This window comes from Vicugna pacos, unplaced genomic scaffold (assembly GCF_048564905.1).
Source record: "Vicugna pacos unplaced genomic scaffold, VicPac4 SAC-SAT, whole genome shotgun sequence".
Lineage (NCBI taxonomy): Eukaryota > Metazoa > Chordata > Mammalia > Artiodactyla > Camelidae > Vicugna > Vicugna pacos.
Window position 1 is genome coordinate 62,734,260 of NW_027328721.1, and position 12,056 is coordinate 62,746,315.

The following is a 12,056-nucleotide window of genomic DNA, read 5'->3' on the forward strand; positions in this document are numbered from 1 at the left end:
GGGGTTGCAGGAAATCCCAGTGACAGAGGCTGCCTCCCTAAGTTCAGGGAAGGTATTTCTCGGACTTCCCCGAGCAGGGAACACCTGTGAATGAAGAGAGCTGCGTGGAGGTGTGTATCGAGCTCCCCCACTCAATGACAATGGTTCCGGAATCCTGAGCGTGGGGAGGTTCCACCAACGGTCGGCAGCGCGTGGGTTCTAAGGGAATACCTGTGCTGGTCTCCCCTGAGGGTTTTCCTCATGTCTCTGTGCCGGGGAATGCTAGGGGTGGTTGCAGGAAATCCCAGTGACCGAGGCTGCCTCCCCAAGGTCAGGGAAGTTATTTCTCGGACTTCCCCGAGCAGGGAACACCTGTGACTGAAGAGAGCTGCGTGGAGATGTCTCTCGAGCTCCCCCACTCAATGACAATGGTTCCGGAGTCCTGAGCGTGGGGAGGTTCCACCAACGGTCGGCAGCGTGTGGGTTCTAAGGGAATGCCTGTGCTCGTCTCCCCAGAGGGTTTTCCTCATGTCTCTGTGCCAGGGAATGCTAGGAGTGGTTGCAGGAAATCCCAGTGACAGAGGCTGCCTCCCCAAGTTCAGGGAAGGTATTTCTCGGACTTCCCCGAGCAGGGAACACCTGTGACTGAAGAGAGCTGCGTGGAGTTGTCTCTCGAGAGCCCCCACTCAATGACTATGGTTCCGGAATCCTGAGCGTGGGGAGGTTCCACCAACGGTCGTCAGCGCGTGGGTTCTAAGGGAATGCCTGTGCTCGTCTCCCCTGAGGGTTTTCCTCATGTCTCTGTGCCAGGGAATGCTAGGGGGGGTTGCTGGAAATCCCAGTGACAGAGGCTGCCTCCCCAAGGTCAGGGAATGTATTTCTCGGACTTCCCCGAGCAGGGAACACCTGTGACTGAAGAGAGCTGGGTCGAGTTGTCTCTCGAAATCCCTCACTAAATGACAATGATTCCGGAATCCTGAGCGTGGGGAGGTTCCACCAACGGTCGGCAGCGTGTGGGTTCTAAGGGAATGCCTGTGCTCGTCTCCCCAGAGGGTTTTCCTCATGTCTCTGTGCCAGGGAATGCTAGGAGTGGTTGCAGGAAATCCCAGTGACAGAGGCTGCCTCCCCAAGTTCAGGGAAGGTATTTCTCGGACTTCCCCGAGCAGGGAACACCTGTGACTGAAGAGAGCTGCGTGGAGTTGTCTCTCGAGCTCCCCCACTCAATGAGAATGTTTCCGGAATCCTGAGCGTGGGGAGGTTCCACCAACGGTCGGCAGAGCGTGGGTTCTATGGGAATGCCTGTGCTCGTCTCCTCTGAGTGTTTTCCTCATGTCTCTGTGCCAGGGAATGCTAGGAGGTGTTGCAGGAAATCCAAGTGACAGAGGCTGCCTCCCCAAGGTCAGGAAAGGTTTTTCTCGGACTTCCCCGAGCAGGGAACACCTGTGAATGAAGAGAGCTGCGTGGAGTTGTCTCTAGAGCTCCCCCACTCAATGACAATGGTTCCAGGATCCTGAGCGTGGGGAGGTTCCACCAAAGTTCGGCAGCGCGTGGCTTCTTACGGAAAGCCTGTGCTCGTCTCCCCTGAGGGTTTTCCTCATGTCTCTGTGCCAGGGAATGCTAGGGGGTGGTTGCAGGAAATCCCAGTGACAGAGGCTGCCTCCCCAAGTTCAGGGAATGTATTTCTCGGACTTCCGCGAGCAGGGAACACCTGTGACTGAAGAGCGCTGCGTGGAGTTGTCTCTCGACATCCCCCGCTGAATGACTATGGTTCTGGAATCCTGAGCGTGGGGAGGTTCCACCAACGGTCGGCAGCGCGTGAGTTCTAAGGGAATGCCTGTGCTCGTCTCCCCTGAGGGTTTTCCTCATGTCTCTGTGCCAGGGAATGCTGGGGGGGTTTGCAGGAAATCCCAGTGACAGACGCTGCCTCCCCAAGGTCAGGGAAGGTATTTCTCGGACTTCCCCGAGCAGGGAACACCTGTGACTGAAGAGAGCTGCAGGAGTTGTCTCTCGAGCTCCCCCACTCAATGACAATGGTTCCGGAATCCTGAGCGTGGGGAGGTTCCACCAACGGTCGGCAGCGCGTGGGTTCTAAGGGAATGCCTGTGCTCATCTCCCCTGAGGGTTTTGCTCATGTCTCTGTGCCAGGGAATGCTAGGGGTGGTTGCAGGAAATCCCAGTGACAGAGGCTGCGTCCCCAAGGTCAGAGAAGGTATTTCTCGGACTTCCCCGAGCAGGGAACACCTGTGACTGAAGAGAGCTGCGTGGAGTTGTCACTCGAGCTCCCGCACTCAATGACAATGGTTCCGGAATCCTGAGCGTGGGGAGGTTCCACCAACGGTCGGCAGCGTGTGGGTTCTGACGGAATGCCTGTGCTCGTCTCCCCTGAGGGTTTTCCTCATGTCTCTGTGCCAGGGAATGCTAGGGGGGGTTGCAGGAAATCCCAGTAACAGAGGCTGCCTCCCAACGGTCAGGGAAGTTATTTCTCTGACTTCCACGAGCAGGGAACACCTGTGACTGAAGAGAGCTGCGTGGGGTTTTCTCTCGAGCTCCCCCACTCAATGAAAATGGTTCCGGAATCCTGAGCGTGGGGAGGTTCCACCAACGGTCGGCAGAGCGTGGGTTCTATGGGAATGCCTGTGCTCGTCTCCTCTGAGGGTTTTCCTCATGTCTCTGTGCCAGGGAATGCTAGGAGGGGTTGCAGGAAATCCCAGTGACAGAGGCTGCCTCCCCAAGGTCAGGGAAGGTTTTTCTCGGACTTCCCCGAGCAGGGAACACCTGTGACTGAAGAGAGCTGCGTGGAGTTGTCTCTAGAGCTCCCCCACTCAATGACAATGGTTCCAGAATCCTGAGCGTGGGGAGGTTCCACCAACGGTCGGCAGCGCGTGGCTTCTTACGGAAAGCCTGTGCTCGTCTCCCCTGAAGGTTTTCCTCATGTCTCTGTGCCAGGGAATGCTAGGGGGGGGTTGCAGGAAATCCCAGTGACAGAGGCTGCCTCCCCAAGGTCAGGGAATGTATTTCTCGGACTTCCGCGAGCAGGGAACACCTGTGACATAAGAGAGCTGCGTGGAGTTGTCTCTCGAGCTCCCCAACTCAATGACAATGGTTCCGGAATCCTGAGCTTGGGGAGGTTCCACCAACGGTCGGCAGCGCGTGGTTTCTAAGGGAATGCTTGTGCTCGTCTCCCCTGAGTTTTTTCCTCATGTCTCTGTGCCAGGGAATTCTAGGAGGCTTTGCAGGAAATCCCAGTGACAGAGGCTGCCTCCCCAAGGTCAGGGAAGGTATTTCTCGCACTTCCCCGAGCAGGGAACACCTGTGACTGAAGAGAGCTGCGTTGAGTTGCCTCTCGAGATCTCCCACTCAATGACTATGGTTCCGGAATCCTGAGCGTGGGGAGGTTCCACCAACGGTCGGCAGCGCGTGGGTTCTAAGGGAATGCCTGTGCTCGTCTCCCCTGAGGGTTTTCCTCATGTCTCTGTGCCAGGGAATTCGAGGGCGGTTGCAGGAAATCCCAGTGACAGAGGCTGCCTCCCCAAGGTCAGGGAAGGTATTTCTCGGACTTCCCCGAGCAGGGAACACCTGTGACTGAAGAGAGTTGCGTGGAGTTGTCTCTCGAACTCCCGCACTCAATGACAATGGTTCCGGAATCCTGAGCGTGGGGAGGTTCCACCAACGGTCAGCAGCGCTTGGGTTCTAAGGGAATGCCTGTGCTCGTCTCCCCTGAGTGTTTTCCTCATGTCTCTGTGCCAGGGAATGCTAGGGGGGGTTGCAGGAAACCCCAGTGTCAGAGGCTGCCTCCCCAAGGTCAGGGAAGGTATTTCTCGCACTTCCCCGAGCAGGGAACACCTGTGACTGAAGAGAGCTGCGTGGAGTTGTCTCTCGAACTCCCCCACTCAATGACAATGGTTCCGGAATCCTGAGCGTGGGGAGGTTCCACCAAAGGTCGGCAGCGCGTGGGTTCTAAGGGAATGCATGTGCTCGTCTCCCCTGAGGGTTTTCCTCATGTCTCTGTGCCAGGGAATGCTAGGGGGTTTGCAGGAAATCCCAATGACAGAGGCTGCGTCCGCAAGGTCAGGGAATGTATTTCTCGCACTTCCCCGAGCAGGGAACACCTGTGACTGATGAGAGCTGCGTGGAGTTGTCTCTCGAGCTCCCCCACTCAATGACAATGGTTCCGGAATCCTGAGCGTGGGGAGGTTCCACCAACGGTCGGCAGCGCTTGGGTTCTAAGGGAATGCCTGTGCTCGTCTCCCCTGAGGGTTTTCCTCATTTCTCTGTGCCAGGGAACGCTAGGGGGTGTTGCAGGAAATCCCAGTGACAGAGGCTACCTCCCCCAGGTCAGGGAAGGTATTTCTCGCACTTTCCCGAGCAGGGAACACCTGTGAATGAAGAGAGCTGCGTGGAGTTGTCTCTCGAGGTCCCCCACTCAATGACAATGGTTCCGGAATCCTGAGCGTGGGGAGATTCCACGAACGGTCGGGAGCGCTTGGGTTCTAAGGGAATGCCTGTGCTCGTCTCCCTTCAGGGTTTTCCTCATGTCTCTGTGCCAGGGAATGCTAGGGGGTGTTGCAGGGAATCCCAGTGACAGAGGCTGCTTCCCCAAGGTCAGGGAAGGTATTTCTCGGACTTCCCCGAGCAGGGAACACCTGTGACTGAAGAGAGCTGCGTCGAGTTGTCTCTCGAGCTCCCCCACTCAATGACAATGGTTCCGGACACCTGAGCTTGGGGAGGTTCCACCAACGGTCGGCAGCGCGTTGTTTCTAAGGGAATGCTTGTGCTCGTTTCCCCTGAGGGTTTTCCTCATGTCTCTGTGCCAGGGAATGCTAGGAGGGTTTGCAGGAAATCCCAGTGACAAAGGCTCCCTCCCCATGGTCAGGGAAGGTATTTCTCGGACTTCCCCGTGCAGGGAACACCTGTGACTGAAGAGAGCTGCGTGGAGTTGTCTCTAGAACTCCCCCACTCAATGACAATGGTTCCAGAATTCTGAGCTTGGGGAGGTTCCACCAACGGTCGGCAGCGCGTGGCTTCTTACGGAAAGCCTGTGCTCGTCTCCCCTGAGGGTTTTCCTCATATCTCTGTGCCAGGGAATGCTATGGGGGGTTGCAGGAAATCCCAGTGACAGAGGCTGCGTCCCCAAGGTCAGGGAATGTATTTCTCGGACTTCCGCGAGCAGGGAACACCTGTGACAGAAGAGAGCTGCGTGGAGTTGTCTCTCGAGCTCCCCAACTCAATGACAATGGTTCCAGAATCCTGAGCTTGGGGAGGTTCCACCAACGGTCGGCAGCGCGTGGTTTCTAAGGGAATGCTTGTGCTCGTCTCCCCTGAGGTTTTTCCTCATGTCTCTGTGCCAGGGAATTCTAGGAGGGTTTGCAGGAAATCCCAGTGACAGAGGCTGCCTCCCCAAGGTCAGGGAAGGTATTTCTCGCACTTCCCCGAGCAGGGAACACCTGTGACTGAAGAGAGCTGGGTTGAGTTGCCTCTCGAGATCTCCCACTCAATGACTATGGTTCCGGAATCCTGAGCGTGGGGAGGTTCCACCAACGGTCGGCAGCGCGTGGGTTCTAAGGGAATGCCTGTGCTCGTCTCCCCTGAGGGTTTTCCTCATGTCTCTGTGCCAGGGAATTCGAGGGCGGTTGCAGGAAATCCCAGTGACAGAGGCTGCCTCCCCAAGGTCAGGGAAGGTATTTCTCGGACTTCCCCGAGCAGGGAACACCTGTGACTGAAGAGAGTTGCGTGGAGTTGTCTCTCGAACTCCCGCACTCAATGACAATGGTTCCGGAATCCTGAGCGTGGGGAGGTTCCACCAACGGTCAGCAGCGCTTGGGTTCTAAGGGAATGCCTGTGCTCGTCTCCCCTGAGGGTTTTCCTCATGTCTCTGTGCCAGGGAATGCTAGGGGGGGTTGCAGGAAACCCCAGTGACAGAGGCTGCCTCCCCAAGGTCAGGGAAGGTATTTCTCGCACTTCCCCGAGCAGGGAACACCGGTGACTTAAGAGAGCTGCGTGGAGTTGTCTCTCGAACTCCCCCACTCAATGACAATGGTTCCGGAATCCTGAGCGTGGGGAGGTTCCACCAAAGGTCTGCAGCGCGTGGGTTCTAAGGGAATGCATGTGCTCGTCTCCCCTGAGGGTTTTCCTCATGTCTCTGTGCCAGGGAATGCTAGGGGGTTTGCAGGAAATCCCAATGACAGAGGCTGCGTCCGCAAGGTCAGGGAATGTATTTCTCGCACTTCCCCGAGCAGGGAACACCTGTGACTGATGAGAGCTGCGTGGAGTTGTCTCTCGAGGTCCCCCACTCAATGACAATGGTTCCGGAATCCTGAGCGTGGGGAGGATCCACCAACGGTCGGCAGCGCTTGGGTTCTAAGGGAATGCCTGTGCTCGTCTCCCCTGAGGGTTTTCCTCATTTCTCTGTGCCAGGGAACGCTAGGGGGTGTTGCAGGAAATCCCAGTGACAGAGGCTGCCTCCCCCAGGTCAGGGAAGGTATTTCTCGAACTTTCCCGAGCAGGGAACACCTGTGAATGAAGAGAGCTGCGTGGAGTTGTCTCTCGAGGTCCCCCACTCAATGACAATGGTTCCGGAATCCTGAGCGTGGGGAGATTCCACGAACGGTCGGCAGCGCTTGGGTTCTAAGGGAATGCCTGTGCTCGTCTCCCTTCAGGGTTTTCCTCATGTCTCTCTGCCAGGGAATGCTAGGGGGTGTTGCAGGGAATCCCAGTGACAGAGGCTGCTTCCCCAAGGTCAGGGAAGGTATTTCTCGGACTTCCCCGAGCAGGGAACACCTGTGACTGAAGAGAGCTGCGTCGAGTTGTCTCTCGAGCTCCCCCACTCAATGACAATGGTTCCGGAAACCTGAGCTTGGGGAGGTTCCACCAACGGTCGGCAGCGCGTTGTTTCTAAGGAAATGCTTGTGCTCGTTTCCCCTGAGCGTTTTCCTCATGTCTCTGTGCCAGGGAATGCTAGGAGAGTTTGCAGGAAATCCCAGTGACAAAGGTTCCCTCCCCATGGTCAGGGAAGGTATTTCTCGGACTTCCCCGAGCAGGGAACACCTGTGACTGAAGAGAGCTGCGTGGAGTTGTCTCTCGAGATCCCCCACTGAATGACTATGGTTCTGGAATCCTGAGCGTGGGGAGGTTCCACCAACGGTCGGCAGCGCGTGGCTTCTTACGGAAAGCCTGTGCTCGTCTCCCCTGAGGGTTTTCCTCATATCTCTGTGCCAGGGAATGCTAGGGGGGGTTGCAGGAAATCCCAGTGACAGAGGCTGCGTCCCCAAGGTCAGGGAATGTATTTCTCGGACTTCCGCGAGCAGGGAACACCTGTGACAGAAGAGAGCTGCGTGGAGTTGTCTCTCGAGCTCCCCAACTCAATGACAATGGTTCCAGAATCCTGAGCTTGGGGAGGTTCCACCAACGGTCGGCAGCGCGTGGTTTCTAAGGGAATGCTTGTGCTCGTCTCCCCTGAGGTTTTTCCTCATGTCTCTGTGCCAGGGAATTCTAGGAGGGTTTGCAGGAAATCCCAGTGACAGAGGCTGCCTCCCCAAGGTCAGGGAAGGTATTTCTCGCACTTCCCCGAGCAGGGAACACCTGTGACTGAAGAGAGCTGGGTTGAGTTGCCTCTCGAGATCTCCCACTCAATGACTATGGTTCCGGAATCCTGAGCGTGGGGAGGTTCCACCAACGGTCGGCAGCGCTTGGGTTCTAAGGGAATGCCTGTGCTCGTCTCCCCTGAGGGTTTTCCTCATGTCTCTGTGCCAGGGAATTCGAGGGCGGTTGCAGGAAATCCCAGTGACAGAGGCTGCCTCCCCAAGGTCAGGGAAGGTATTTCTCGGACTTCCCCGAGCAGGGAACACCTGTGACTGAAGAGAGTTGCGTGGAGTTGTCTCTCGAACTCCCGCACTCAATGACAATGGTTCCGGAATCCTGAGCGTGGGGAGGTTCCACCAACGGTCAGCAGCGCTTGGGTTCTAAGGGAATGCCTGTGCTCGTCTCCCCTGAGGGTTTTCCTCATGTCTCTGTGCCAGGGAATGCTAGGGGGGGTTGCAGGAAACCCCAGTGACAGAGGCTGCCTCCCCAAGTTCAGGGAAGGTATTTCTCGCACTTCCCCGAGCAGGGAACACCGGTGACTTAAGAGAGCTGCGTGGAGTTGTCTCTCGAACTCCCCCACTCAATGACAATGGTTCCGGAATCCTGAGCGTGGGGAGGTTCCACCAAAGGTCTGCAGCGCGTGGGTTCTAAGGGAATGCATGTGCTCGTCTCCCCTGAGGGTTTTCCTCATGTCTCTGTGCCAGGGAATGCTAGGGGGTTTGCAGGAAATCCCAATGACAGAGGCTGCGTCCGCAAGGTCAGGGAATGTATTTGTCGCACTTCCCCGAGCAGGGAACACCTGTGACTGATGAGAGCTGCGTGGAGTTGTCTCTCGAGGTCCCCCACTCAATGACAATGGTTCCGGAATCCTGAGCGTGGGGAGGTTCCACAAACGGTCGGCAGCGCTTGGGTTCTAAGGGAATGCCTGTGCTCGTCTCCCCTGAGGGTTTTCCTCATTTCTCTGTGCCAGGGAACGCTAGGGGGTGTTGCAGGAAATCCCAGTGACAGAGGCTGCCTCCCCCAGGTCAGGGAAGGTATTTCTCGAACTTTCCCGAGCAGGGAACACCTGTGAATGAAGAGAGCTGCGTGGAGTTGTCTCTCGAGGTCCCCCACTCAATGACAATGGTTCCGGAATCCTGAGCGTGGGGAGATTCCACGAACGGTCGGCAGCGCTTGGGTTCTAAGGGAATGCCTGTGCTCGTCTCCCTTCAGGGTTTTCCTCATGTCTCTGTGCCAGGGAATGCTAGGGGGTGTTGCAGGGAATCCCAGTGACAGAGGCTGCTTCCCCAAGGTCAGGGAAGGTATTTCTCGGACTTCCCCGAGCAGGGAACACCTGTGACTGAAGAGAGCTGCGTCGAGTTGTCTCTCGAGCTCCCCCACTCAATGACAATGGTTCCGGAAACCTGAGCTTGGGGAGGTTCCACCAACGGTCGGCAGCGCGTTGTTTCTAAGGAAATGCTTGTGCTCGTTTCCCCTGAGCGTTTTCCTCATGTCTCTGTGCCAGGGAATGCTAGGAGGGTTTGCAGGAAATCCCAGTGACAAAGGCTCCCTCCCCATGGTCAGGGAAGGTATTTCTCGGACTTCCCCGAGCAGGGAACACCTGTGACTGAAGAGAGCTGCGTGGAGTTGTCTCTCGAGATCCCCCACTGAATGACTATGGTTCTGGAATCCTGAGCGTGGGGAGGTTCCACCAACGGTCGGCAGCGCGTGAGTTCTAAGGGAATGCCTGTGCTCGTCTCCCCTGAGGGTTTTCCTCATGTCTCTGTGCCAGGGAATGCTAGGGGGGTATGCAGGAAATCCCAGTGTCAGACGCTGCCTCCCCAAGGTCTGGGAAGGTATTTATCGGACTTCCCCGAGCAGGGAACACCTGTGACTGAAGAGAGCTGCATGGAGTTGTCTCTCGAGCTCCCCCACTCAATGACAATGTTTCCGGAATCCTGAGCGTGGGGAGGTTCCACCAACGGTCGGCAGCGCGTGGGTTCTAAGGGAATGCCTGTGCTCATCTCCCCTGAGGGTTTTGCTCATGTCTCTGTGCCAGGGAATGCTAGGGGTGGTTGCAGGAAATCCCAGTGACAGAGGCTGCCTCCCCAAGGTCAGAGAAGTTATTTCTCGGACTTCCCCGAGCAGGGAACACCTGTGACTGAAGAGAGCTGCGTGGAGTTGTCTCTCGAGCTCCCGCACTCAATGACAATGGTTCCGGAATCCTGAGCGTGTGGAGGTTCCTCCAACGGTCGGCAGCGTGTGGGTTCTGACGGAATGCCTGTGCTCGTCTCCCCTGAGGGTTTTCCTCATGTCTCTGTGCCAGGGAATGCTAGGGGGGTTTGCAGGAAATCCCAGTAACAGAGGCTGCCTCCCAACGGTCAGGGAATGTTTTTCTCGGACTTCCCCGAGCAGGGAACACCTGTGACTGAAGAGAGCTTCGTGGGGTTTTCTCTCGAGTTCCACCACTCAATGACAATGGTTCCGGAATCCTGAGCGTGGGGAGGTTCCACCAACGGTCTGCAGAGCGTGGGTTCTATGGGAATGCCTGTGCTCGTCTCCTCTGAGGATTTTCCTCATGTCTCTGTGCCAGGGAATGCTAGGAGGGGTTGCAGTAAATCCCAGTGACTGAGGCTGCCTCCACAAGTTCAGGGAAGGTATTTCTCGGACTTCCCCGAGCAGGGAACACCTGTGACTGAAGAGAGCTGCATGGAGTTGTCTCTCGAGCTCCCCCACTCAATGACAATGGTTCCGGAATCCTGAGCGTGGGGAGGTTCCACCAACGGTCGGCAGCACGTGGGATCTAACGGAACGCCTGTGCTCATCTCCCCTGAGGGTTTTCCTCATGTCTCTGTGCCAGGGAATGCTAGGGGGGGTTGCAGGAAATCCCAGTGACAGAGGCTGCCTCCCTAAGTTCAGGGAAGGTATTTCTCGGACTTCCCCGAGCAGGGAACACCTGTGAATGAAGAGAGCTGCGTGGAGGTGTGTATCGAGCTCCCCCACACAATGACAATGGTTCCGGAATCCTGAGCGTAGGGAGGTTCCACCAACGGTCGGCAGCGCGTGGGTTCTAAGGGAATGCCTGTGCTGGTCTCCTCTGAGGGTTTTCCTCATGTCTCTGTGCCGGGGAATGCTAGGGGTGGTTGCAGGAAATCCCAGTGACAGAGGCTGCCTCCCCAAGGTCAGGGAAGGTATTTCTCGGACTTCCCCGAGCAGGGAACACCTGTGACTGAAGAGAGCTGCGTGGAGTTGTCTCTCGAGCTCCCCCACTCAATGACAATGGTTCCAGAATCCTGAGCGTGGGGAGGTTCCACCAACGGTCGGCAGCGTGCGGGTTCTAAGGGAATGCCTGTGCTCGTCTCCCCAGAGGGTTTTCCTCATGTCTCTGTGCCAGGGAATGCTAGGAGGGGTTGCAGGAAATCCCAGTGACAGAGGCTGCCTCCCCAAGTTCAGGGAAGGTATTTCCCGGACTTCCCCGAGCAGGGAACACCTGTGACTGAAGAGAGCTGCGTGGAGTTGTCTCTCGAGAGCCCCAACTCAATGACTATGGTTCCGGAATCCTGAGCGTGGGGAGGTTCCACCAACGGTCGTCAGAGCGTGGGTTCTAAGGGAATGCCTGTGCTCGTCTCCCCTGAGGGTTTTCCTCATGTCTCTGTGCCAGGGAATGCTAGGGGGGGTTGCAGGAAATCCCAGTGACAGAGGCTGCCTCCCCAAGGTCAGGGAATGTATTTCTCGGACTTCCCCGAGCAGGGAACACCTGTGACTGAAGAGAGCTGCGTCGAGTTGTCTCTCGAAATCCCTCACTAAATGACAATGATTCCGGAATCCTGAGCGTGGGGAGGTTCCATCAACGGTGGGCATCACGTGGGATCTTACGGAACGCCTTTGCTCGTCTAACCTGAGTGTTTTCCTCATGTCTCTGTGCCAGGGAATGCTAGGGGGTGTTGCAGAAAATCCCAGTGACAGAGGATGCCTCCCCAAGGTCAGGGAAGGTATTTCTCGGACTTCCCTGAGCAGGGAACACCTGTGACTGAAGATAGCTGCGTCGAGTTGTCTCTCGAGCTCCACCACTCAATGACAATGGTTCCGGAATCCTGAGCGTGGGGAGGTTCCACCAACGGTCGGCAGCGTGTGGGTTCTAAGGGAATGCCTGTGCTCGTCTCCCCAGAGGGTTTTCCACATGTCTCTGTGCCAGGGAATTCTAGGAGGGGTTGCAGGAAATCCCAGTGACAGAGGCTGCCTCCCCAAGTTAAGGGAAGGTATTTCTCGGACTTCCCCGAGCAGGGAACACCTGTGACTGAAGAGAGCTGCGTGGAGTTGTCCATTGAGATAACCCACTCAATGACTATGGTTCCGGAATCCTGAGAGTGGGGAGGTTCCACCAACGGTCGGCAGCGTTTGGGTTCTAAGGGAATGCCTGTGCTCGTCTCCCCTGAGGGTTTTCCTCATGTCTCTGTGCCAGGGAATGCTAAGGGGGGTTGCAGGAAATCCCAGTGACAGAGGCTGCGTCCCCAAGGTCA